This window comes from Plectrocnemia conspersa, unplaced genomic scaffold, assembly GCF_051122295.1.
Source record: "Plectrocnemia conspersa isolate PC_06_02 unplaced genomic scaffold, ASM5112229v1 ptg000004l, whole genome shotgun sequence".
In the NCBI taxonomy this organism is placed as follows: Eukaryota; Metazoa; Arthropoda; class Insecta; order Trichoptera; family Polycentropodidae; genus Plectrocnemia; species Plectrocnemia conspersa.
The window spans coordinates 10,923,503-10,947,668 of NW_028277168.1; the positions used below are offsets into that span (position 1 = coordinate 10,923,503).

At 33.6% G+C, this 24,166-nt stretch overlaps 1 protein-coding gene and 1 long non-coding RNA gene across 5 annotated transcripts in view; both read left to right on the plus strand.

The window, feature by feature from the left end:
* Window positions 1–24,166, plus strand: part of LOC148235868 (uncharacterized) — an 85,597-nt gene that overhangs the window by 20,152 nt on the left and 41,279 nt on the right. The window lies entirely within an intron of this gene.
* Window positions 4,216–8,193, plus strand: LOC148235870 (uncharacterized). Its single transcript, XR_015809405.1, has 2 exons — window positions 4,216–6,212; window positions 6,421–8,193. It is a non-coding gene; the product is annotated as an uncharacterized LOC148235870 (long non-coding RNA).

Below are 24,166 nucleotides of genomic sequence, written 5' to 3' on the forward strand. Positions count from 1 at the left end.
TATACGATTGTGTGCTGTTTTTGTTTCTACCTGCGCTGCAATAACGGTTATTATCGGTAAACTGCAGCGTATCGGCATACTTTGGCATATGTACTATATTATTCCAAAAAATTTCAAGAATTAATAAATCAATTTTATAATTATTAACTTGATCCTCCGTATCGTGTGAAATTCGAACCTAATACATTACTGTAGTGGTAAAAACTTTTTTACTTCTATATTGATATCCTGTTATTTTTTCAGTGGAAAAGTTTCATTATTTCACCGCCGTATGCTTTTTTCCGACAGATCCCCGTATTTTTAGATATTTTGCGCCGTCACAATATATACCATAGCAGGTCTTTTAATTTTTATTCTCTGCGAACGAGTTGCCACCGAAATTATTGATGGCTTTCTACCAGTGGCGGGATCACCATATACATACATATATCTAATGTCGCTTTATATTATATAAATACAATTAATAAATCCTATTATATTAAAGTTTATGTGACGATTTAATCCCAATTCTAGATATATTTACATTTATACCATTATTTTGTTAAAAAAACGTTTTAGCATGAGATCGATGTATATCCAAACTAAAATGCGGGCGATACGCTTGCCACTCATGTCATACATATTTTTTGTGTTTACCTGCTTACTTTGGAATTGCGAGGTTTTTGCTGCATATGTATCAGAATAGTAAGAGCAAAGTGGAATTACTAAGTAAATTTTACTCTGAAATAGAATTGGCCATTTTAGCTGCCAAAAGGCTAACCCTTTGGCTGCGACGGTGATTTTAAAAATTCTACTTTTTCACAATTCATCAGTTCTTACTATACAACAATATAATTAAATTTATTAAAAAAATATTTCGTGCCATTGTCATACTAACGAAGTAGTGAGTTCCCAAATTAATTTACATTTTCACAATCTTTATTTGCATTTATTTTATATTGTATTGAACAACGATATACTATTTCATATTTTTTACTGTTTAAGTGTAATGAATTAGAAAATATTACTGCAGTCAAATGCTTTTCCTAATCATGCTGATGAATATCGAATGCTAAATGTAGCACATCAAAGAATTGTATTTCCACATCCACTGTCACCGCTCGCAGACTCGGGGACATTACTTATTTACACGTCTCAAAATGGATTTTAAGCTTTTATTAATAAACACAAAGCATACATAGCATTCCGTATTAGTAGTCAATCCTGTATTTTAATTGTATTGTTTTCTATTTTCTGTATAAGTTCGGTTGATGCACGGCTGTGAAAGAGTTAAATGAAGAAACTACATACTTTGAAATTCCTCGTTCAATTTTCGCATCGCGCCGACAACGATCTTTAATCGATTCCGTGCGCGTCGCGCTTCTCAAAACGAGCAGCAAAAAAGTGCAAGAATGCAAAAATTCCCTTATACGATCAATCGTTTTTTCGCGTTTGCACGCCGGAGATAAATCGTCGCGTTCGTTCAGAATTCTTCGAATGACCTGCCTCTCCCCCAATAATTGTCCCCCGTTTCGTACCCCTCCGTTCAAATTACTCAATCATTATTTTAAACGCCGCGATTAATAAATAACGTCGCGATCTTGTCGCCGCCGTTTGCCTGCCATTTCGCTCGATTCTCATCCCCCATCTCGCTCTCTTACCGGACGTCCTTGACTTCTGTCCACAACCTCGAGACTTGTGCAGCACCAACTGCCTCCCTCCAAACGCCGTTGCTGCTGTTGGTGGATGCAGAACACGCATCGATACATCCGAAATCGATGTCGCCGATGACGATCGATTTACGACCCCGCAGCGATAATTGGTCTGCCCGACCCGGATCGTTTGACGCGATGATCGACCATCTGTATGCACACAATGAGGTCGTAACTCTTCCACCCCATCCTCGCTCTTGTGCAGCTCTGCGTGTGTGCGTGTTTGAGTATTGAAATAGCAAGAATGAGACGCTCGTAAATGCACTGGGCCAACTACTGTGCACATGCCTGTGGTTTTAAGTGTAAAGAACCCAAATTATTGATAATTTAATCATTATGAAACGCCATATAAAATTTAATGTTAAAGGGGCTTAATAAAAACTTTTCTAGTGAAAAACTCATTTGCATGTGGGTCTTTTTATTGCAATATTAAAATATTTTTATATAAACTTAAATCAGCGAAAGCCACAGTGTCCAAATTTTATCCGCGCGATAATAATGTCTATTGCTATATTTTAATATTGGCGTTTGTTATATTCTATATATAATATCATAATAACTTCAATGTTTTCGAGATAACTCTTATATTCTGTATTTTACCAAATACATTTTCACCAGTAGATGTATATTTCTATTAGCGATAATATAATTCAACTGATATTATATGCTGCTCTAAAATTGACAATTGCGAAACGCTTCCATTTCCTGTTCAAACCCAAACCTAACTTACATGAATTAATCAAACCCAACTTGACTTAATATAAGTTCTAAAACTAATTATAGTTTTAGAATTTTCATTAGGTTAAATACAAACTAAACGGAAGAAGAATGTCACATCTCGCATATTGCTCCATAGTTCGTCTACAATTTTATATTACATTACTACGGAGTATTGGTCAAAGTATATTTAAACCGAATTTTGGTCGATAGGAGGGCGCAAAAATAATTATCATTCGTCGTCGCAGTGGGAACGGTCTGTATCGAACGTTCCCACTGCGATGACGCCGACACGATTTTATTGGTTTTGACGTGGATTTTTGACTTCTGAGAAGGGTTAATTGTTTTTGCGCTTTCCTATAGGTTAAAATTCTGTTTAGATGTGCATCATTCAATAAGTCGTATATAAATGCTGTACAACCGAGAGTTGGTGTATAACACTGCGACGGCATGATTTCATTGTTTTTGACGTAGACTAAATATTCCTTGAATTTAACCAGGAAAATGTATATCATTTAATTAAATATTATGAATCTAAATGAAATGGAAATATTAAAAAATTACCACTGACTGGTAAACTTTTGCCCCCCCCCCTCCCCATGGAAGAAGCTGAAATAGGCTACAGATTATAAATTATTTCTAAATGTATGTATTATGTACATTATTTTCATGTCTATTTTATTGACGACTGTTGCTCAATAGTTTTTTATTAGCATTATTGTACTATTTCTTCAATATAAAGTAATTCAATAATTTAATAAATTTAAAAAATTAATATTATCAACTTATTTGGGACAAAATGTTTGGGGTCCAACGTGTCCCAATTAAGCGGAATCGACTGTATCGGAAATACATTTTTGGATTGTATATTGGGGGGGGGGGTACAATTTAAATTTAATATCTTAGTTGCAACCCTACATGTATAATATAATCTTATATAGTCCAATGAAAATAGAATATAGATTAAAATTATAGTATCCAACGAGTATTAAAGGCTAACCATGCCTAATTAAAGTTGGCGCCATGCCTCCCCAGCGTATTTTAATCATCAAAATAAACAATTAATTAAGCTCCGTGCATTGTCCTCCGTCAATTGTCCCTTGTGCATTATACCGACCACATCATATTTGGTACTGCATCAAAGATTTCCGATACCAAAATAGCACAACGAGGCTCATAGACGTGTTTTGATTCGACACACTGCTTCTATTTATTTCCCCTCAACCGTTCTCACGGTTGTCGACGATTGGACGCACTGGTCAGATAGATATATTATGGTGGTCACTGACGAATTTGCCAAGAGTCGATCATAGCAAGTCGTAATTCAATCAAACGCTGAAACTGAGAGGAAACTACTAATCGCCGAAGCAAAAAATATTAACAAAAATTGGGGAGAGCGAACGAGATAGACATCAGAGACAGACCAAGATCTCCCACTGGTCGATGAATAGACACAAAAGCTTTTTTTTATAATATATACGTTCACAATATATTGAAAGGAAATTAAACGGACGACTGCCTACCTCTGCCATGAGTTTGAGTCATGCTTCTCTATGTCAGATCTTAGTATTGGTTATGCGGTGCAAATGATTAATTTAATAATCTGAGAGTAGCTGGTATTTTTTATTAAAAATATGCATTTTACTGCTCTAGAATTGGCAAAAGTATACATTTTAATTGCAATTGCTGGAGCGAAATAAAGGAGCGAGCAGAAGAAGCTCTTGCAAGCTTTAGTTCGAGGAATTGCGCGATTTTTTTTGTTATTTTTCTGTTACAATTCCACTCACTTTTTTTTTAATTTCACTCTGGAGAATAATTAATGTCCGTAGTCTAGCAAGTTTTCCGAGTTTGAAACAATCTTTTATTGTTTCTCGCTGAAGGGGTAGTGTGGTTCCGAGTGTTTGTGTATTTATGCAATTGAAGAATAATTTGTATATCTCATTTTACCAAGAAGCAAAATTACGTAACTAAAAATAAAATATAGTTTTATGTAATGCTTAAATGTCTAATTAATAAATTATACAATTACTTTGTAGCAGTTGCTTCGTTCCATAAACAATTACTGTTAAATGTAGTTGTGTATATTTAATTGGTTAGCGGTTTATAAATGTTATATAACAATATAGAAAAGTCAATTTTTTTGCGCGTTCTATAAAATAAACACAGCAGATGATGTTAGTAGTAAGGCAAGAAAAGCGATTTGATGTAATTTATGGCTTCCTAAATGTTACATCCAATCACGGCTTCGATATGTTCCGTCTCTCAACAGAATAGTTCACCGAATAAAAAATACACTGTCGTAAAGTTATTAAACAGTACTACGAAAATCGTTGAAAAAGATCAAAGATTTTTTTCACATCTCGAGCTTGCCCATTAATCTCGCGAGACGTTTACGACGTACACGCCAGAATTCGCGAACTCGAATTTATTATTATAGACTTGGCTATGAGTAGTTACGATTTGGCATTTGATGCACAGAAAAAAAAGAAACATGTGCTAAACACCCGCCATTGTGGTAAGGCAATATTATTCGACATCCTTTAAAAATTTGCCATACATCAACCGGGCTTGTAAGTACCACGTCTTCGGTTTGCGTGTTTTTTTTTATTATTGTTGCTGTAGATTCCATAGGTTGGTTGTCTAGATCTAGAGGTTACGATCGAGGCCTCGAAGATGTATATAGTAGCTGTGTACATAAATTAAGAGAGGGTGGATCGAGCGTAAGATAACTATTACAGCAGATTGGCGCTGAGCTAGATCGTTTAATTGATATAGCCAGCATGTTTTATTGGGTGTAAATAAATATCATCAAGCGCATACTCTAATGGCGTGTTTAAATAACACATGACTTGATACTAGGTCAGTACTATTGAGTCATACGTAGTAAAGCATTATTTTCCATTAAGGAGATTGAATGTCATACAACAATGACATTTAATATTTATTATACAATTACAATATCAATTTAATGAATCGATGTCTCGTTATTTTTTTAACATTATGAATTAATGTAAATTTCCTGATATGTCAATGTGTAATAGTAACAATAATTATTACATTACATTCAATTGAAGTAGGAAACCTTTTCTATTTCATTTTTCTGCGCCAGCGAAAATGAATTATTTGTATTCATGAGGTCAGTCGCTATCCGACTCGTGAATTGTGAGTGGTCAATTTACTGTGGTAACAGCATTAAATATTATCGTCTTGGGGGCTATACATTATTTGATTAACCATAGCATAGTTACTTTTTTTTTACCAAAGTACTTAATTAGATAACAAAATAAATTATATTTATTAATGTAAAATTTGAAATGTAGAAGCTTTGCTGTACGCCATGTTTTTCGTGGGTTACGGTTTTATTTTAAAAAATATCATTTAATTTGGACATCTGCCACATTTCGGCATATAAAAATATTTGCGCTAAGAGCTCTGGTATACGTTAATTAAACATTGCAAACATTATTTTTATCGTCATTATTTATATAAACTAGGTTACCAATAAACATTGCTGCACTACACCGATTATTTCGCACATGTATATAATTTTTGTTGAACGTGACGCAACTTTTTCTTCTCCGATTGCGATTAAATTCGAATTCGGCATTGCAATTATTTTTCGCAATGCTCTTGTGTACCTGTATATTGGAAAGTTTTTGTTTTCTATTGTAAATATTTAAATAATTGCTAGTAAGTGATTCATGTATGTTCTTCATTATTCAGTAGTACTATTATATTTTAACCCATTGCTCAAACATGATTAGAAAATATTATTAAAAATTAATCTTCGAGTGCCGAGACCAGGTTCGGATTTTGCCAACCATCCACATTCTTCCTTTCCGAGTTTTCTGATCCATCCTCTATATATGAGCAAGGTTTATTTATGTATATTTAATTCATGTATGTTCTTCATTATTCAGTAGTACTGTTACATTTTAACCTATTGCTCAAACACAATTAAAAATATTATTAAAAATATTATTAAAAATTAATCTTCGAGTGCCGAGACCAGGCTCGGTTTTTACCAACCACCCACATTCTTCCTTTGTGAGTTTTTGATCCACCCTCTATATATGAGCAAGATTTATTTATGTATATTTCTTAAGCATTTTTCCTTCAATTTTTTCTTAATTTAACTGAATGATGCTGTGTTTATGTACTCTCAGATTACGTGGTCAAAGCACTCAAAAAAATGTAAGTCAAAATATGCTTCTAAAAATAAATCCGGAAGTACTTTCTTCAGATTATCGCATAACAATTCTAATTGCACTCTCATAACTTGTCGAATGCCTACAATAAACCAATTTATCCATTCTCGACGAAAGTGGAATTGCATTCGGCTCGTTTGTTTTACAATACCACACGTAACATAATAATAATATAGTAATCATCTCGGTTAATTCCTCTGCCAACTTTCGTTGCCTGTCTCGTCTTTGAAATAAATTACGTTCGGTGCGCAATCCTTGTTCGATTGCCTGTGCGGAATTTTAATCGTGGCCACAAATTAACTCGTGGATCGCCGCCTCGGCGCAAAAGTGACGTCTCGCGCGAAGGTAATGCGTATTTATTTTGAACGCAGAGCAAATAGAAGAAAATCGGAACCAGTTCAAGCGGATCACTTTCGCTTTTACCTGCAAGCTCGTTTGCTTGCACTGGATAAACACATCCCTTCTATATAGCTACCATTATCAATACGTTCTTCCACGTAGCTTAAATGAAATATGAAAATTTGACTAATCTGTCGTTATCTTAAGGTCAAGGTACCATTGCGATAAACTCGGAAACTATTTTTAATCGAGCATTCCTTCTTATCTATCGTATAAGACTATTTTATTGCGGTTTTAACGCTACACATTCATTTTATCATTGATGTTTCAGTGAAATCATATCCGAATACATTTTTACTAGCGAAAATATAATTCAACTGATAGGCGCTAGTGAAATTATATGCTGCACTAAAAATAATTTTGAGAATTGCTGTTCAAACCCAACTTGACCTAATGAAAGTTCTTAAACCAGCTAAATTTTTTTTATATTTTAATAATTTATAATTCGTTTAGGCTTGGGGTTTTAATTTATTTTTTTAGACATTGTTATATTTTATATTTTTGTAAACATATAACTTGACTAGTAATACACATTTATATGATGTGTCGTTAGCAGGTGTAGCGCTGTAATAATGTCACGTCGTTAAACTTAAACTTGAATACGCCCCAAAGGACATCTGACATTCTTCATAATACAATAAAATATCATAATTTGAACACGTGCTATAATTGCAACATAAAAAAATATAAATAAAATTCTGTATTACATCAACAGTATCAGAAAAGATGAGTCCGTCAGGACAGAAAACACAGATCTTATCACCTGAATCGCAGCTATTTCGTAGAAATAATTATTTATGTTGTATACAACACATGCAAGCTGAGAAGAGTCACCTAATTTTAAATTGAAGTAATAAAATATTTAAAAATTGCATTATTTTTATTTAAGTATAGCAATTTTTCTTCTACGCCAAATAATAGGATTTTTGAGTGAAACATTTTTTTACCTCTTTTACTGCGTGCTGAAAATGTTGCGCTTCGGACGAGGTCTACATAATCCACAAGATATAATTTCATATATAGTGGCGTACACAACAAAACCAAGTACGTTCCCACTAAAATTAGAATCGACCAGTCGACCGCGAAGATATTTGCAATCGCCCGCGTTTTAGTATGCTATACATCGTATCTAGTCTAAATAAAATAATGATTTAAATCTAAAAAAAAATAAGAATAAAGGGATTGAACTGTGTGATGAAATATAATATGACTTATTAATCATATTCATATAAAGCAACATTATATAGTATGTATGTATATATAATACATGTATGACGATTCCATAAACCGGCATTAATAATTTCAGTAGCAAGTCGTCCGCAAAAATTAGTCTGGTCACATATGAGCTAAAAAGTCATAATTAGTCAAGCGATATTTTACTCATAATCAATTATTTTAATTAAATATTATATCAAGTTTTATTTAGATGCTTTGCGGAACTGTTGCAAATTCATGTAAATTTGTTCACATACCTAATTCTACGAGGTCATAAAATTAAGATACATATGAATAAATGCCAAGCAAAGTGATTAGTTCGCCAATTTTCCACCTTTTATTTATATACGTATATCCCTGCAATTTTTTGCATGGGTTTAGTATACATACATTTATCGGCTAATGTGTACATTTTTTTGGGAAATTGTTTTTGTATGTATGTACCCATGATATGTATTTATATAATTTTTAAAAAATAGCTCCACGACTGTCTGTCTGTCTCGCCGTGATGTGTGCGGCCATTGTTTGCATTTCAAATGAACCTGGCAAATACTGTTGTTGTATGTGCGTATCTACGTATATATACGGCTATATATTGTATTATTATTCGCATAAGTGTTAGTGAGTATCTGTACCGTATACGTCAAAATATATCACCTCACTTTTTCGGCTGAAAAAATGATAACAATACGGGTTTTCGCATTTTCAGCACCACGTCTCGTTAGCGAGGGGTGTCGTCTGTCGCTTGTTCGCGTGTTTGTTTATTTGTCTACGTCTGTTTATTTGTTTGTTTGCTCGAGCGTCGTCGCGTTATTAATTTGCCCGTCGTCGGTCATTCTGCATAGCCGCGGAATTGTGTGCGCCGAATTAACGATCGTAAAACGTTCTATAAATAATAATGTTTCTTTTTGTTGTTGCGCGAAAATGTGCGACTGCGCCGGAAAGATTCTTCACTGCTAATTGGCTACGGTTGAGTAATCTGTTGTGTGTATGTGTGCAAACAACGTAAACGTTTTATTGATTGTCTGCGTGTTTTACGTCAACGTGTTTCATGACGCAAGTGTCGCAAATTCTTAGTTGACAGAATTTCAGATATTACTCATTTGTTCAACTAAAACACGCACTAAATCCTACAAGTGGCACCGCAATAAAACATTGGCAAATATCGGCCAATCCGTTAGATTCTTTAAAAAGTCATCCAATGAAACAATTGGGCAATATATAAAAATCGTTTTGGTCAAGTAATTTAGTTATTTAGGCGAACCTCCAATGATTAGTAGATTTACCTCAACAACGTTAGTGCAAGCGCATACAAATTAACATAACATAAATACATTTGTCCTGTCCTGTGTTTTTTTGTTTTTTAAGAAAAATATGATTTAAAAAAGCAATTAGCAGTTTATATAAAGAATTGCTTATTTTCAGTTAAATAATATATCTATTGCTCTTACGTTGATTTTTAAACCTAAAGTGTTAGTAGTTTTTTTACACCTGGATCCGCGTGTAGCGTTTGTCGTGAACAAAATAATAAATATTTTATTAATGGTCCGTGCAGTTGACATATCACGTGCAGATTTTTTGTAATAATTATTAACTTAAAATATTTAAGAAAAAATAATACTCTAAATTAATGTGTTTTATTTGTGATTTTTTGCTGTTGTATTATCCGTTGATTTTTCAACGGATACTATACTCACATCATTTTAGTACAGAAATTATGGAGAAAGTCGTACGCGGAAGTATAGTATTACGAATAAATTTGAAGAAGGATTTATTACGTGCCCTTCTAATTTATTCTGATCTCGTATTATCACCCCCTTTCAGCATTTTCAACTCTAATTATATTTTCGTACAAAGTTATTGAATAATTAGATAATTATATGTGTTTTTTTTGTTAAATTCTGAATTGTCTGTAACTATTGATCGACACAAACCATCGACAAATATTGGAAAAACGTGCATCAATTAGATATTTCATACTATTTGAACAGCCGCATCAGGTTAGCTTGCATATTCAATTAAAATTCAAACAATTCGCAACGTTGCTCAGATGTATTCAATTATATTGAAACGAACTATTAACTCGATTTTTTGCTCTATCATCGCTAAAGATTGCATAATAGTACCATTGTGCAATAATAGCAGCATCGCTTATGAAAAAACATCAGATTATGCAAATGTGTATCTCAGTCGCGAATATATGTTTGCATGCATATTCATACGTATGCGTATTGTTATTATAAAAAAACTATAAATAAAACATGACAAATGGCGCTACAGAGTTGCCGCTAATAAAAATATTTTTTATAGTTAATATTTCCTCCATAACGCAGCGAAACGTCTCAATGTTGATCCAAAACTCGCTTCGCGTTCTTTTGAGATCATTATCGCATATTTTGTTATGTTTGTGTTAGTCTTTATTATCGCGTTTTTTGTGTGAATTTTTTCGCTCATCGGAGCCAGTTTTTTTCTCTCTCGCTCACGATCGATCGATTGAATAAATTTCGAGTCGGCTATAATGCGATTTATCGCCTCGCAATATGTCAAAGATGAACGAACGGCGCCCGAGTAGTTTTGCGAAAACGTTTTTCCTCTTTGCTTTGCGTGTTTTGCAAACGTGTATATACATACAACGGGGACACGAGCCTTTTTAGGTATCAATCGCGCGACGCATAATTGTTGTCAAATGCGCCAATTTGCACAGGTTTAAAGCCACACCCTCTGGGAATCACACATGTTAATCCCTTGATTTTAAACGCACTTGTTTCAACTTTGCATAAGCTGCTTTATGCCCTCAGTAAAAACACATTTTCTAAAACATTACGCCACGTATTATCCCTTTGTCTCTTATTGTTTATCACACAGGTCAGTCTGAGGGGGTAAATCAGTATGTAAGGAGGACTAGCTAAATTTAAATTATAAGTTACAGCTTGATTGAAAAGAGCACTGTTTATTTCTGAACTGAAAATATCTTACAAGTCCCTAAAAAAACGTGACTGATGTGCGATTGTGGATGTTTCTATTACATATCATGTCTTTCGGGGAGGGTTTGAAGTATACTACGGTAACTCAAATTCCAAAAAATCTTCCATAGAGTGGTTGGACACAGTTTCAATTACTGTGCACAATGGCGAATCGACCAATACTACGCTCCACAGCAGAAATAACTTCTTCAGTGTGCACTGTACGACGTCTCTGCGGGTGCGTATTATCAATTAGCGAAAACGATCCATGGTTATTCAAATTACTTGCTCGGTGTTTGATTTTCGAAATAAATTTGCACAATTTGCGAGCGTTGTTCTGTTCTACTGTCTTTAGAAAAAGTGTTGCCAATTCGAAAAACAAACCTTTATAAAAGTTATTTGATTAATTGTGTCGAACAAAGGAGATTCCATCATTTATATCATTATGCTAATTAAGATGTTGAAAAACTTTATTGCTTCGTATTTTATTATAAAAATATCCATTAATCTTTGTCGCTGAAGCGAGTGACATTTCCTTTGCACCTAAAGGATTAAGCCTATATAAATATATATATATATTGTATAACACTAGAAATTTACCCTATTAATGAGTTATTTTGTACCCCAAATTAGAGATTTATTGAATTAATTACTTAGTTCGGAATATTTAAACTTTAGATTATTTTATTATGTGAAGATGTGTCATCTCCACAACTAAGCACTACAAGTAGAGCCCCACCAGCTCAATCGGCCGCCCTTTCTCTCTTTGCATACATATATGCACATAATAAACTCGACGCCCTAACACGCACTGAGTAGTGGTACATTATCGCAGACTCACTGAGATTCTCGCTGTGATAAGCGCGCGTGCGTAAATCGAGTGATGCTTATCTTGTGCGAATTTTATTTTTTGCACATTTCGACGCTCGTTATCGCGCGTTCCGCCTTTGCGTTGTATTCTCCGCTTTATTGTAATGTGGGTGGCGTAGTACTACGTTTAGGAGCTGAAGTAGGCATAGGTTTTTCCATTAAATTACATTTTCCTGACTGTTTAACGCATCGTACGAAATAAACATACCTGATGTTTCAACTAAAGTTAATAAAAAAAAAACATGCAATTTTCCGCTAAAATCGGAATAGCGTGGTCCTTACGGTCTTGACTGGTAACCCAGAGGCCGCGGGTTCGAGCCACGGCAGCAAACTCGAATTTATATTTATATTAAAAAATGCGCTATTATTTATAAAAACTCGGCCCCAGCTCCAAAGTGACATCTATTGTTTATAAATTAGAACACATATTAATTTATAATTAATTATAATATAAAAAAAAATATTATAACAGAATTATCATATTTTTCAAGGAACTGGTTTGCCAATTTACTGCAAAGTTGGAGACCTTTTCGAATTACATTTGCAGTAAGGTTGACTGGAGTTTCATCTTCTTCCGATTTATTTTCGTTTTTTTGTTCTTCAACTATATCTAGAATTATACTAATAATATCATTGTCATTCAAGACGTTATCCTCAAATAATTCGTCGACATCATTTTGGATAAATGTATCAAAACCTTCCCCACCAATTTCATGTGCCAAAGAAATTATTTCAGCTAATAATGTTGGTGTTTGATTGGTTTAATTGATTGTGACACATTCGGATGCAAATGCAACATGATTGACTTTCCAAGTTTGTGGTTTTATTTGAGCGATAGCAAATGCAATATGATTTAAACAGACCAAAATAGATTTTTTTCAAGATGTCAGTTACTATTTGGATGGAAGAAACAGTACCTGTACATTAAGATGTTCAAATATGGTGCATTGTCAACAATCAATAGAACTTTAGAATCGAGAGCTTTCTGCTTCATTTAGATTTCTACTTCCGGTACAAAGTGGACTATTCATTAAATATAGCAGTTGTTACACAGGTCTTTGTATTAGTCATCCAATGTACAGACAGCTTTTTTAAATCTTTCCCCTTTGTAGTACATGGTCTTAGAAATCAATTTATTAGGATGGGTTTTAAAATTCGATCTCCTGACGCAAAATAACGAAGTTACTCGATCTTTGTTTGTTTTTTCTCAGACTTTGCAATGTACATTCGACTAGGCATTTTTTTCCAATACCATCCAGTCTCGTCAGCGCTAAACACTTGGTCGGGGCCGTATCTACCGTCTTCAATAATTTAAGCCAACTTCCCTGGAAATAGTTTGACTGCTTCTTCGTCTGTTGATGCAGTCTCGCCTCTGATCTTCAAATTTTGAATGAAACTCCTTATAATAAACCCTGTTAGCCATCTCTTGTTAGCCACAAATCAGACCGGGGACGTGAAGTAGATGGATTCAATTGCCTTATCTGTTCATAAAACAAAGAGCCTTTTTTAGTTAGATCTTTAATCTAAATTACGAGCGCTTGTTCCGTTTTTTTCTAATAAATCGTCTCTCGAATATGATGATAATTTAGAAGTAATAATTTTGTTTAAACCGTATAAATATAGTACGCATAAAAAAATACCCGAGTGTGTATATAATACACATGTCACTGATTCCTAGAATAAAATGTCTAGTGGTTTTAATACTTTTTGGTATTTAATCATGTGTAATTAACTAACCCAAATTGTAGAGATTTGCCCCGCTGTAACGCATTGGGCTTACGCCTGTCAGTTACAATGGAAGATTAATAAAAAAAAACACGCTTTGCCAAGTGTTAAAGATCTTTCTTTATCATTGATGAGCTCGTTAAAAAAATATTATTTGGTTTAATGAACAATATTAAAAAACATATTATAATGGGAAACTTAATGCGCGCGTTGGGTGCCGAAAAAAAGAGCAGGCGCCAAATTAGATATTATTCCTATGCAATTTAGATCCATGATGATAAATGAATAAATATTTAATATTGTAAATTAAGCCCGAATTAAGCATTTCCGGGCTTTGTATTTCAAATTTTCAAATACCCCCCGTATAAACATATGACGTCACTAACTGTGTACTCAGTATCAAAACAATTATGAATACAATCGCTGGTTATTAAGTGGCGCCCAAAAATGGAGTTATTCTAAAATCTCCTGTTTATGTAAAATCCCGACACGCTAATCAGACAAATGCTTTTTGTATGTACATACAAATAAAATGTATTAATAACTATGACGTCGCGACTATAGTGATTAAAAATTCATCACAAAATAGAGCTTTTTTTACATTGCTTTCATACCTGTAGCTTAGCTTAATTGCTTTCGTTACAGCTTGTATGAAAAATACTAATGTAACAAAATATTTTTTCATCATGTTATAGACGTTAATTTAATAAACCTTTTCACTATAACAATTTAATAAGCGCCCCATTTAAAATGCTCAAACATATAGGTACAACGTTAATTATGAAATAACTGAATTTTTGCAAGCTTTTAGTATTTTCCCCGGGCGAGGCAGCCGTAAATATTTGCCCGAATTCATTAATTTCGACAGGGTTCAAAGACTTATAATTTAATCACTCAAGCCTTTTACGTTTCGCCTAATTTACGGCGGTCGAATGCTCTCGAAATTCGCACAAAAGAATTTCTGCTTTAATCGAATCGACTTACGGCGTTATTGTATTGTTTGCTGCATGTGCAATTTTTTTGGACCACTCTTTAGTTTCGATCCGCCGGTGTTTTTTGCTCTTTGCGCGAGCTTTGTATCGTTGTTATTTATACATACTATATTCATATGCTTTGTAAATATATAACACACACAAAAAACACACGCTGCTGCGCTGATTGACTCAAATTATTATATTTGTATGCTTTTCGCGAAAACATGCTCGACTAATTGAATCAAATTGATCAACGGTAATTTATTATATGTACAAAAGCACGACGACATTGATCAATATTGGTAATAACGTATATATTCCTTTTTGCATTTACTTGTTTTAATCCAACATATATGAGACATCTAATTAAAAACAGACTTAAAGTATACAATACAAAGTTTAACTTAAGGCAAGTTTAAAAAGCATTTTCGGTTTATTAAATAATAATAAAATACTTTTACGTCTTACGTACTTGTCTTTCAGTCTGTTTTACTTGCAAATATGACACTAGCCTATTCAAATGATTTTGGAGTTAAGTACCTAAAACAAATGTCTTCAAAATAAAGCAACACTGTATGTGCCAATTAATTAATAGTCGATAAAATTAATTTCCCATTCAAGAGATGATGCCAGTTGTAGCACTTGATATTATAATGGACTAAGTTTTAAATGTTCCGCTTCTTTATGAGCTTATAATCACAACTTATTCTTACATTTAAATAATTATTTATTTTATCCTTTTAATGCTCTTTCTTGTTGCCTGTCGATCCTGTCAAGTAATTTATTTTTCGCAACCGTTTAAAGTTTACGCAGCTTATCATTGGCACAGCGATGCAAGCTTTCGACATCGCAAAAAGTCGAACTTTTCGAACGTCTCTCGAATAGATTAAACATGTTGCAATTTTTTTCCTACATGTCCATAGACGGCAACCTTCGTCAATCGAATTTCGATCGTTATTTTTTTGTATCCCCCTTTAATGAATACTTAACTCGTTCTGTTAAAGAACTCGGCTGGAATTATTCTTAATAGTTAATGCACTGACGCGCACGTTCCTCGAATTGGGTCCACACGTGGGAAACCGTGGTGTTATCAATTCACGCTCGTTGGACACACAAGACTGGGGTAGTTAGTAAAGTTAGTAACATACCGCATGACCTTGACTGGACAACTGTTTCTTGATATTATATGTATGTTAGTTATTAAAATTATAATATATTGTAGTAAAAAATAAAATAATATATTACTGAAAGACGTTGTGTATAACATATGACTGGAAAATCAATCAAGAGTCTTGATTCTCATATTATTTCTGGCTCGATCCCAGTACTACCATTTTCTTACTTATAGTTTCATGGTATGCAACGTAATGGACGTATTGTTTTAATCTAATTTATATATCACTTATAAGACAGCATGGGAGAATTATCTTCGTGTAAAGTTTTTTATGAAAGTATTATATGTTATTGTATGATCAAAACGAATGAAAGATAGAGAGAGAGGGCATGGTATCATTAATTTTATTACGTCCAAACTTGATTCACCGCCTAATTTCATAAAATAGTTTTCACATCATCGTTAATCAACTGAAGGGTCGTGTTTCCCCAAAATTTAACACTGACTCACCCCCCTTTTATAATATACAATATCACAACGTCACTCTTTATTTGCTTGTTAATTAATTAGTGATTAATTGTGAAGCACGCGCCTTTTATTGCATCACGAATAATAACTGCATCATAATTGATTGAATTCTCAGCAAACCGTTGAATATTTTATGATAGGTTCATATTTTAAATCCACCCCTTGAGTGTGTTGGTAAATATTTATAAGTCGGCCTCTCTTGCTTCTAAGAACGTCAAACTGCAATAAATAACATTGCGTGACGAGTCGCCCCCGTCGTTTTTCAACCCTTGCCCACCGAGGAGCGCGTTGTTCGCCCTCATCACCTACATGCAAGCTGAAAACTTTTCCTGCCGCCTCAACCCCTCGGCTACTGCCGTTTTATAATACGTATCCGCCGCCGCCTACGCACACGACAAAAGTATAAAATTATAAATAATTATGACTAATCCTGTATATGGAAGGTGTGTGTATGTTAATGTTTGCGTTGTGCATTAATTTGCTTACGAGCGAATCGAAATAGAAAGCAAACGAGCCGTTATTGTCGGATGGTTGCTTCATTGTCTCGTAATTCACGCTTCGACGAGGTGTCACAAGTAAAAAAGTCTCGCATTGCGCAATTGAATAAATGCTGAAAGAAAAGTTTCGTAATTCGCAAGCTTCTCCGCTGCATATGTATATGTGTGTGTGTAGGGTAGTCCGAAATATTCGAAACGTCAATTTGTAAATTACGTTCTATCCAGCCATAGTAATATGTCCTCGATAATGTGCTCTGAATGATCGACAGATATATATCTAATGTATTAGAATCATTCTTCTCTAACGTCACATGAGTCGACTTAAAAAAATCAAATCTGTCTTCGCACAGCAGATTTTGTAATAGTATATTTGGCACAATTACATACTTTTATTGGTTGTTTTCTACATTAACTGTCGCATAAAATCGTATTATTTATTTAAAACATAGATTCGATTGTTCAAAAGGCTATTGTGACGCATTCGTCTATTGTCACATACGGTCTGCACCGAGCGCATTTTATGGCATGTACTTTAAGCTTTATGTGCCGGTATGACAGACTTACGTTCTGTTTCTCACGCTCAGTGCGTCAATTTCAATAAAAGCTTCTAGAATTGCATTGTTATGAGTGTATCGATATACGCTGTGGATTTACAGATCTCCGACAAGTATGTAGTAAAAAACCTACAAAATTCATGCTGCGCATCAAGTTGATCATCAAATGTTTATATTTAATTGAAGTTGTTTTACAATTAAATTCAAATTAGTGTTGTTAAGATCAATCACCCATCCAATTCACACTTAACGCTATTTAAAAATATGGTATTTTAGGGCGTAAAAGTAACTGCTGAATACCAATTGTTTTATTAACTTATATACTATTAAAATAATTCATATTTTTACTCACGCTGTATCGTTATTTGCGTTATAAATGCTTTTCGTTACGAGCTCACTCCATGTTCGATCGACTCGTTCAGAAAATGACTTTCGATCGGTGATTTACTGCAACCATTTAATTGGCACTGCTCAGAAGAGAGAAGACAGGCGCCCAATTCCCTCCAGGCACAGTTGTATATTTGTCAGTGCGTTTACGCTGAATGACTGACATACGATAGCCGAGTTGCTCACTGGCGAAATCGATCCTTTTATAGCGCGCATGATTGATTTTGAAAGTAAAGGGTAGTTGATTATAGACTTATTACTTATTCTCTCGTAGAGAACGGCTCGGCTTTTGAATATTAATTAATTAAATTCAAAATATATACTTTTTATAGATACTCAAAAGTGACCACTAACGCACTATCAATGTAAAGGTTTATCGCGATTCTAATGTTATAACTTAAAACGCAGTATCACGATCGACATGCAATCCGAACCCTCCCCATAAATTAGTATAAATGTATACATTAAAATGTACAGGTGCGAACGTTAGTTGTTTATCGCTGATATCTAATGAAAATCAAAGTGTATATTTGCTACACCTAAAACTGTACAACAACCGCTTGTTTGATATCACTATGTGGTTAAATAACGAACGAAGACTCGTAGTTGTCACTCTTGCGTTTAATAATGTGGTATACGATCTTAATAGTACAGTGATTGGTGAATCATAATACATTTAATATCACAATCTATATAAAAAATAATACTTGTGCTTGTATGTATGTAAGTTTTCCCCGTTGCTTTGATTCAATGTGTCCGCTGTTTTTTTCACATCGGCGCGATCGTAACAACTCGAGGGTGGTTGAGGGTGAAGAAAAGTTAAAGGTATGGCGACAAGTTAGCGAGCGGCTGTGTTCAAGGGGTTGGGTCGCGTGCCATTAGCATAAAATTATATCGGACTGTAGACCCCCAGGGGCTTATTTGTAACACCGGAGACGAAGGGGTCGATTTTATCGGTTTTTATTATTTACTACCAAGACGAGAGTTGGAAAAAAAATGCAAAGAAATGTATTGAATAGAATGCCAATCTAATTAAAGTATGATGCAGTAATAGTAAAGCAGTTTTTCACCCCGCCACTCGCGCATACACACACAATGTCGTAAAACGCAATATTGATGGTAATCACATTCGGATTTTGGCGACATGCACAATCTTATTTCGCAAATCTGTATTTTAAAATTGTGAAATATCGCGAGTAACGCCTCTAAAGAAAGTTATTTATTACGCAAATATGTAGTGTACGGATTTTATTACGCTAAATTTACATAATATTTTCGATCATGAAGGATTTGTGACTTAATTAAGGGTGAGAATGTACTTGCAGTTCTTGTACTTTGTATTTTTTGAAAGCTTATAATTACGTTAAAGTATTAGGTCAAAGTAACCCTTTTTACATACTGTTTTTCATATATTTTGTATTTAAATGTATTAAAAATAATATCTAAATAAAGCAATAAAATTAATTCGAAATGTATATGCTATAGTAAATGTTTATTTTTCAGTGAAATTATATTTTCATTGGGAGAAATATCATTTCACTAGTCACATCATTTCACAGTGATTAGTATCAAACAAATGTCACTGGTTAATATCAGTAAAACTGTATTGTCACATGTTCGAAACATTTCGGCCTTAACAGATTCTGTGTTGTCTTACTTTTGTTGAGTCTCAATTTAACAGTTGCGAAACGTCCATTTGCTGTTTAAATTCAAACCTAATCTTCATTAGTTAAGGTTAGGCTTGGTCTAACTGTCAAATTGAGTTTTAATGACAGTTTAGAGCAGCATATAATTTCACTAGCACCTGCCAGTGAAATTATATTTTCACTAGTAGAATTTTATATCTATCAATAAAAATATATTCTGATTATATTTCACTAAAGTGCCAGTTTTCAATTTACTAATACTGCTCAGGTCATTGAGATGTAGCCATTCAGTAGCTTTTCGAACCCTCGATTGACAAGGTTGCATAAACTACAGGAGTAGTGTTTTTAAAAATCTTTGTTTTTTACATATTCATCGGTTCTTCCTACACAAAAGATATAGCCTAAAATTAAATAATCTGTAAAAGACAGCATCTAGTTTGAACTTTAATTTGGTTTCTTCCAATATATTTAGCATACATAATTAAAATTTGATATTTACTGTTGAACCACTGACAATAATGTCTCAATCGTATATTATTTTTATATTTTAAGTAAATTGTTGTACATAATATATTATTAAAATACACTAGTGTTCATCCATATGGGTATATATTATTATATATACCGAATTGGTGAAATCGCTTATTTCGTGAAATAGGCAAAACGTCGTCATATTTATAGTTCTATCTTTTTTTGGCATTTTACTTGAAGGCTAACTTCGCTGTAGTTAATGATTGATTAATATTTATATAATGAAATAACATTTGGTCTAGTTATGAAAAACGACACCGGAACGCTACTATCTACTTTGCTCAACGCAAAACAATTCCTGCTCAATTCACGAATTCGGCGAATAATTTGCCTTATTCATGAATGAAGCAACGGGATTGCACTTTTCATGAATTAGGCGATTTTTGCCCATTTCACGTAATAAGCTATTTTACCAAACATTATACAAATTCTCAATAACTTTTGTGTATATATATATATATATTAATGTATATAGCATGGTGTTTATTTGTTTAAAGGAAATAACACCAAGATGGTAGTTGATCAAACCATACAAAAATAAACTTTCAAGATATTTTATCTGGAAAAAGATAAGGCTTTATTAAACATATTTAAATTGCTTTTGTAGAATGTCTAAATTATGCACTTTTCAAGGACGCGCGAAGCTACTTTAAAAGTATTTAAAGCTCAATCGATTCGCTCACCCTTAATTTATTTTCCCATTTATACAAGCACTTGAAATAAATCAACGACCGACGCTATTCTCGGTTAATAGGATCCGAGTTTTAACTGCGCCCGATATAACTGCGTTAACGGGTCACTTCGAGCTCTTCTCGCTTTACGGCCTATCGATCTCATTATATGCCTTTTATTTATAGAAAAGGGAAAAAACATTCAGCGGCGGCAGCACGCGCTCGTCAATCCAGGAAAAGAGCCATTCACAAACCTCCGCCGACACAACGAGCAACCCTATCTGGGCTTATCCCTTTTCTTCCGGCGTGCGGAAGCGTCGCGACGCTTTTGTGTTGTGTGCCGTTTCGTGACCTGCTCAACCCATTTCGTATAGCGGCGCGATAGCGATACGCTCAAACGTACGATAACGACGTTGGGCGTCTCTATTGTGTATGTGTGTGAGAGCGGTTTTACTTTACGCGCGTGTAAGGGGTTGCTAATGATAATCGCGTGCGTTGTTGTGCGTTTACGCTTTTTTAATGGGGTGGTTATCCGTTGATTGGGTTGTGATTGGAAAACTCTCTGTGTTTTATACATTAATTCGAGTGAAGAACGAATTAATTGTAATTGAATAATTTTGCTTAAAACTTTATTTTTTACTGTTTTTACTTTTATGTATTTTCACTTCATTAGCTTGTCTTCAAGTGTGTGACTGCTAAATGGCAATAACTAGTGTACACTCAGTTATAAATACCGGTACATTTACGCTTCTTTTTACCACCTCTCAAATAACGATGATGTTTGCTTTAGAAGTATTTGTTTTGTATTAAATTTACTCTTGTACCAGAACAATGAATGTTATGGTACAAGAGGTCCTCAATTATATTCCCGTTCTAAAAATCATTTTCACTGTTGGTTTAAACTGTTCAATCACTATCAAATACACATTTTCAAAAATTGCTCAGGAAAAATAAAATAAAGTATTAGTTTATAATATGCTTTTAAGTCTACTGTGGATATAGCGCACACTTTTGTTTTTGTAAATTTACAAAAACTTATCCATATCAAAACGTTTTTATGTAATCTGTGACCGAAGTCAATTGCCAGGTTACAAAAACTAATCTGTCTGGATATATAAAATACAACAATATTATCATGCGTCATAATCGACTGGGTGGATTTTAAGATTTTTCTTTGCAGGTCGGTATACCGGCTCATATGGTAATGGTAGATATTGTGAACAATAAAACAGCCGTTCATGTTTCAGACACATGTGTCACTTATTCAGGCCGGCTTACTGGCCTATATAGTTCGACTGGTTAACCCTTTGAGTAGTGAGTTAATTTTACGTATTTTTTCATAATTATTTCAGATGTTATTTATTTATTAAAATTTTATATTCCATTTATAGTAAGTCATAAAAAAATTGATTCTCAGCGTTTTATTGCTTTGATTTATTTTACTACTTTTCTATTATTGAAGCTCGTTAATTTATTTAACATATTTCTTATATATTGTTCGGCCTTTGTGTGAATTACAATAGTGACAGCTAATTTATTATTATTATATATTATTTGTATTATTATTTACTATATTTATTTATATTTATACACTATAAAGGCATTTTTATATATTTCAGGCTTAGTTATATTTGTCCATTATATGATATTTTGCAAAAGCACTTAGTTATTTTTTTCCACCGGATTTTCGATCCGACACAAGACAGTATCACTTTGAGCAAAAATATGTAGTAGTCCATTTAACCGTTGATTTCTATCGTCTCTAGACGACCTTCCATTATTAGCGCGGCCTTCTCGGAAATTACCAACTAATTGTCGTACTAATTTCCTTCTAAAATTCCTATGTGAAACCGCCTTTACATTGTTATTATTTTAAAAAGTTTTATATGATATATAGGAAGTATTTACTAAAATAATGTCAAGCCCTCACGAAAACAGATGATTACAACTTATGCGTATTTTTTTTATTGCTCGTGGAAAGCTTTTTCTGTTATACACATTACCAGTTGGATAACATTTGGTAAAGGAAATTAACAGCATGTATTCGGTCAGTATACATATGATATCCTTCAGTGTGGGGAATGTATTGCAACAATCGATCGTATAAATGTAGGGCATTTCAAGAGGTAAATGGAACATCCTGCCTATTCAATCCTTGCGACGTTACAGACCCATAATATGTCACAAAATAATAAATATATCCACTTCGCGAATCAGCCAAAATATACACACGGATTACTCATTTATGTGGTTTTTGAGGATTGATGTAATGAAACATATTCTACCCTTATAATTGACTATTGATTCGTTTACAAAAATTTCACGATTTGGAATATAATCCTCTCGAAATCTATTGTTTAAATATTGTAAAAAAACATGAAATCAAATAAATTTTGGTTTAAAGCAGGATTATTTTTAAAATATAACGTCCAAAAAATCTTTTAAATATGGCTTTAAAACAATACATTTTTATATCAAAAGAAATTGAAAAATAATCTTTTTTGCCATTTAGCTTTTATTTCTATGATTGTCACGTCTTTCCAATTTTTCCAAATTTAATATCTCAAAAGAGTCATATTTGCAATTTTATTAATGGCGTATTTATTCCTTTCTCTCCATATATTTTCAATCAAAACAACTGAAAGAAGTCGATAGGCTCCTACCACCCTTCTTGTATTTTTGGTTGGACTCGTTCATTGCCTAAGAAAAATTATCGTTGTCTCGGAATATCATCGCTACCATTTACATTTACACGGTTACATTTATAAGATCCAGTAGCATCTCTTTCAGGTTCATCATTTAGATTTAGACCCATAGACACGATAATTCGTACTATAAAATAGAAAATTACGCCATGTGTTGCCCAAAAAAATTAATTTGCTATGAGATTGTCGTTTCGAAATTAAAATATCGTTAACGGGTTTCAAATATAAAAATATATAGTTGCTCCTATATTCAAAAATCGTTAAAATACTCTCAAAAACAAACAAAAACTAGAGCTTTGTTTAGTTATGTAAAATAATAGCTGTTGATAATTTCGTGTATAATACGCTATAATTTTCGCGTATACGCATAAACATATGTCATAAAACACTGATGGTTATTGCAAGTGTTAATGAACGAGCGGATAATTTACTAAGATCTGCCAATATATTATTATTATTTTAAGAAACAATAGCTAAACGCACTTAGAGGCGAACTATGGATAATGCATTATAGTCAGAAAACAAATTATACAATCGGAAAGGTATACGCCATACGGAGTTCAAAGAAAGCATGGAAGCACTTATCCTGAACCACTTATTACTGTACTCGGCTTGGAAATAGTTGGTTTTATGTACTACAATCTTTATAAGATAAAAATTGCATCGCCTACAGGAGACATTCATTCCACTCCCTTCGGGTTTCTGAGATTTGGTCAATAAATGGCAGACCAGAAGACCGACTAAGACAATAATAAGTTGTAGCCCCGTGGT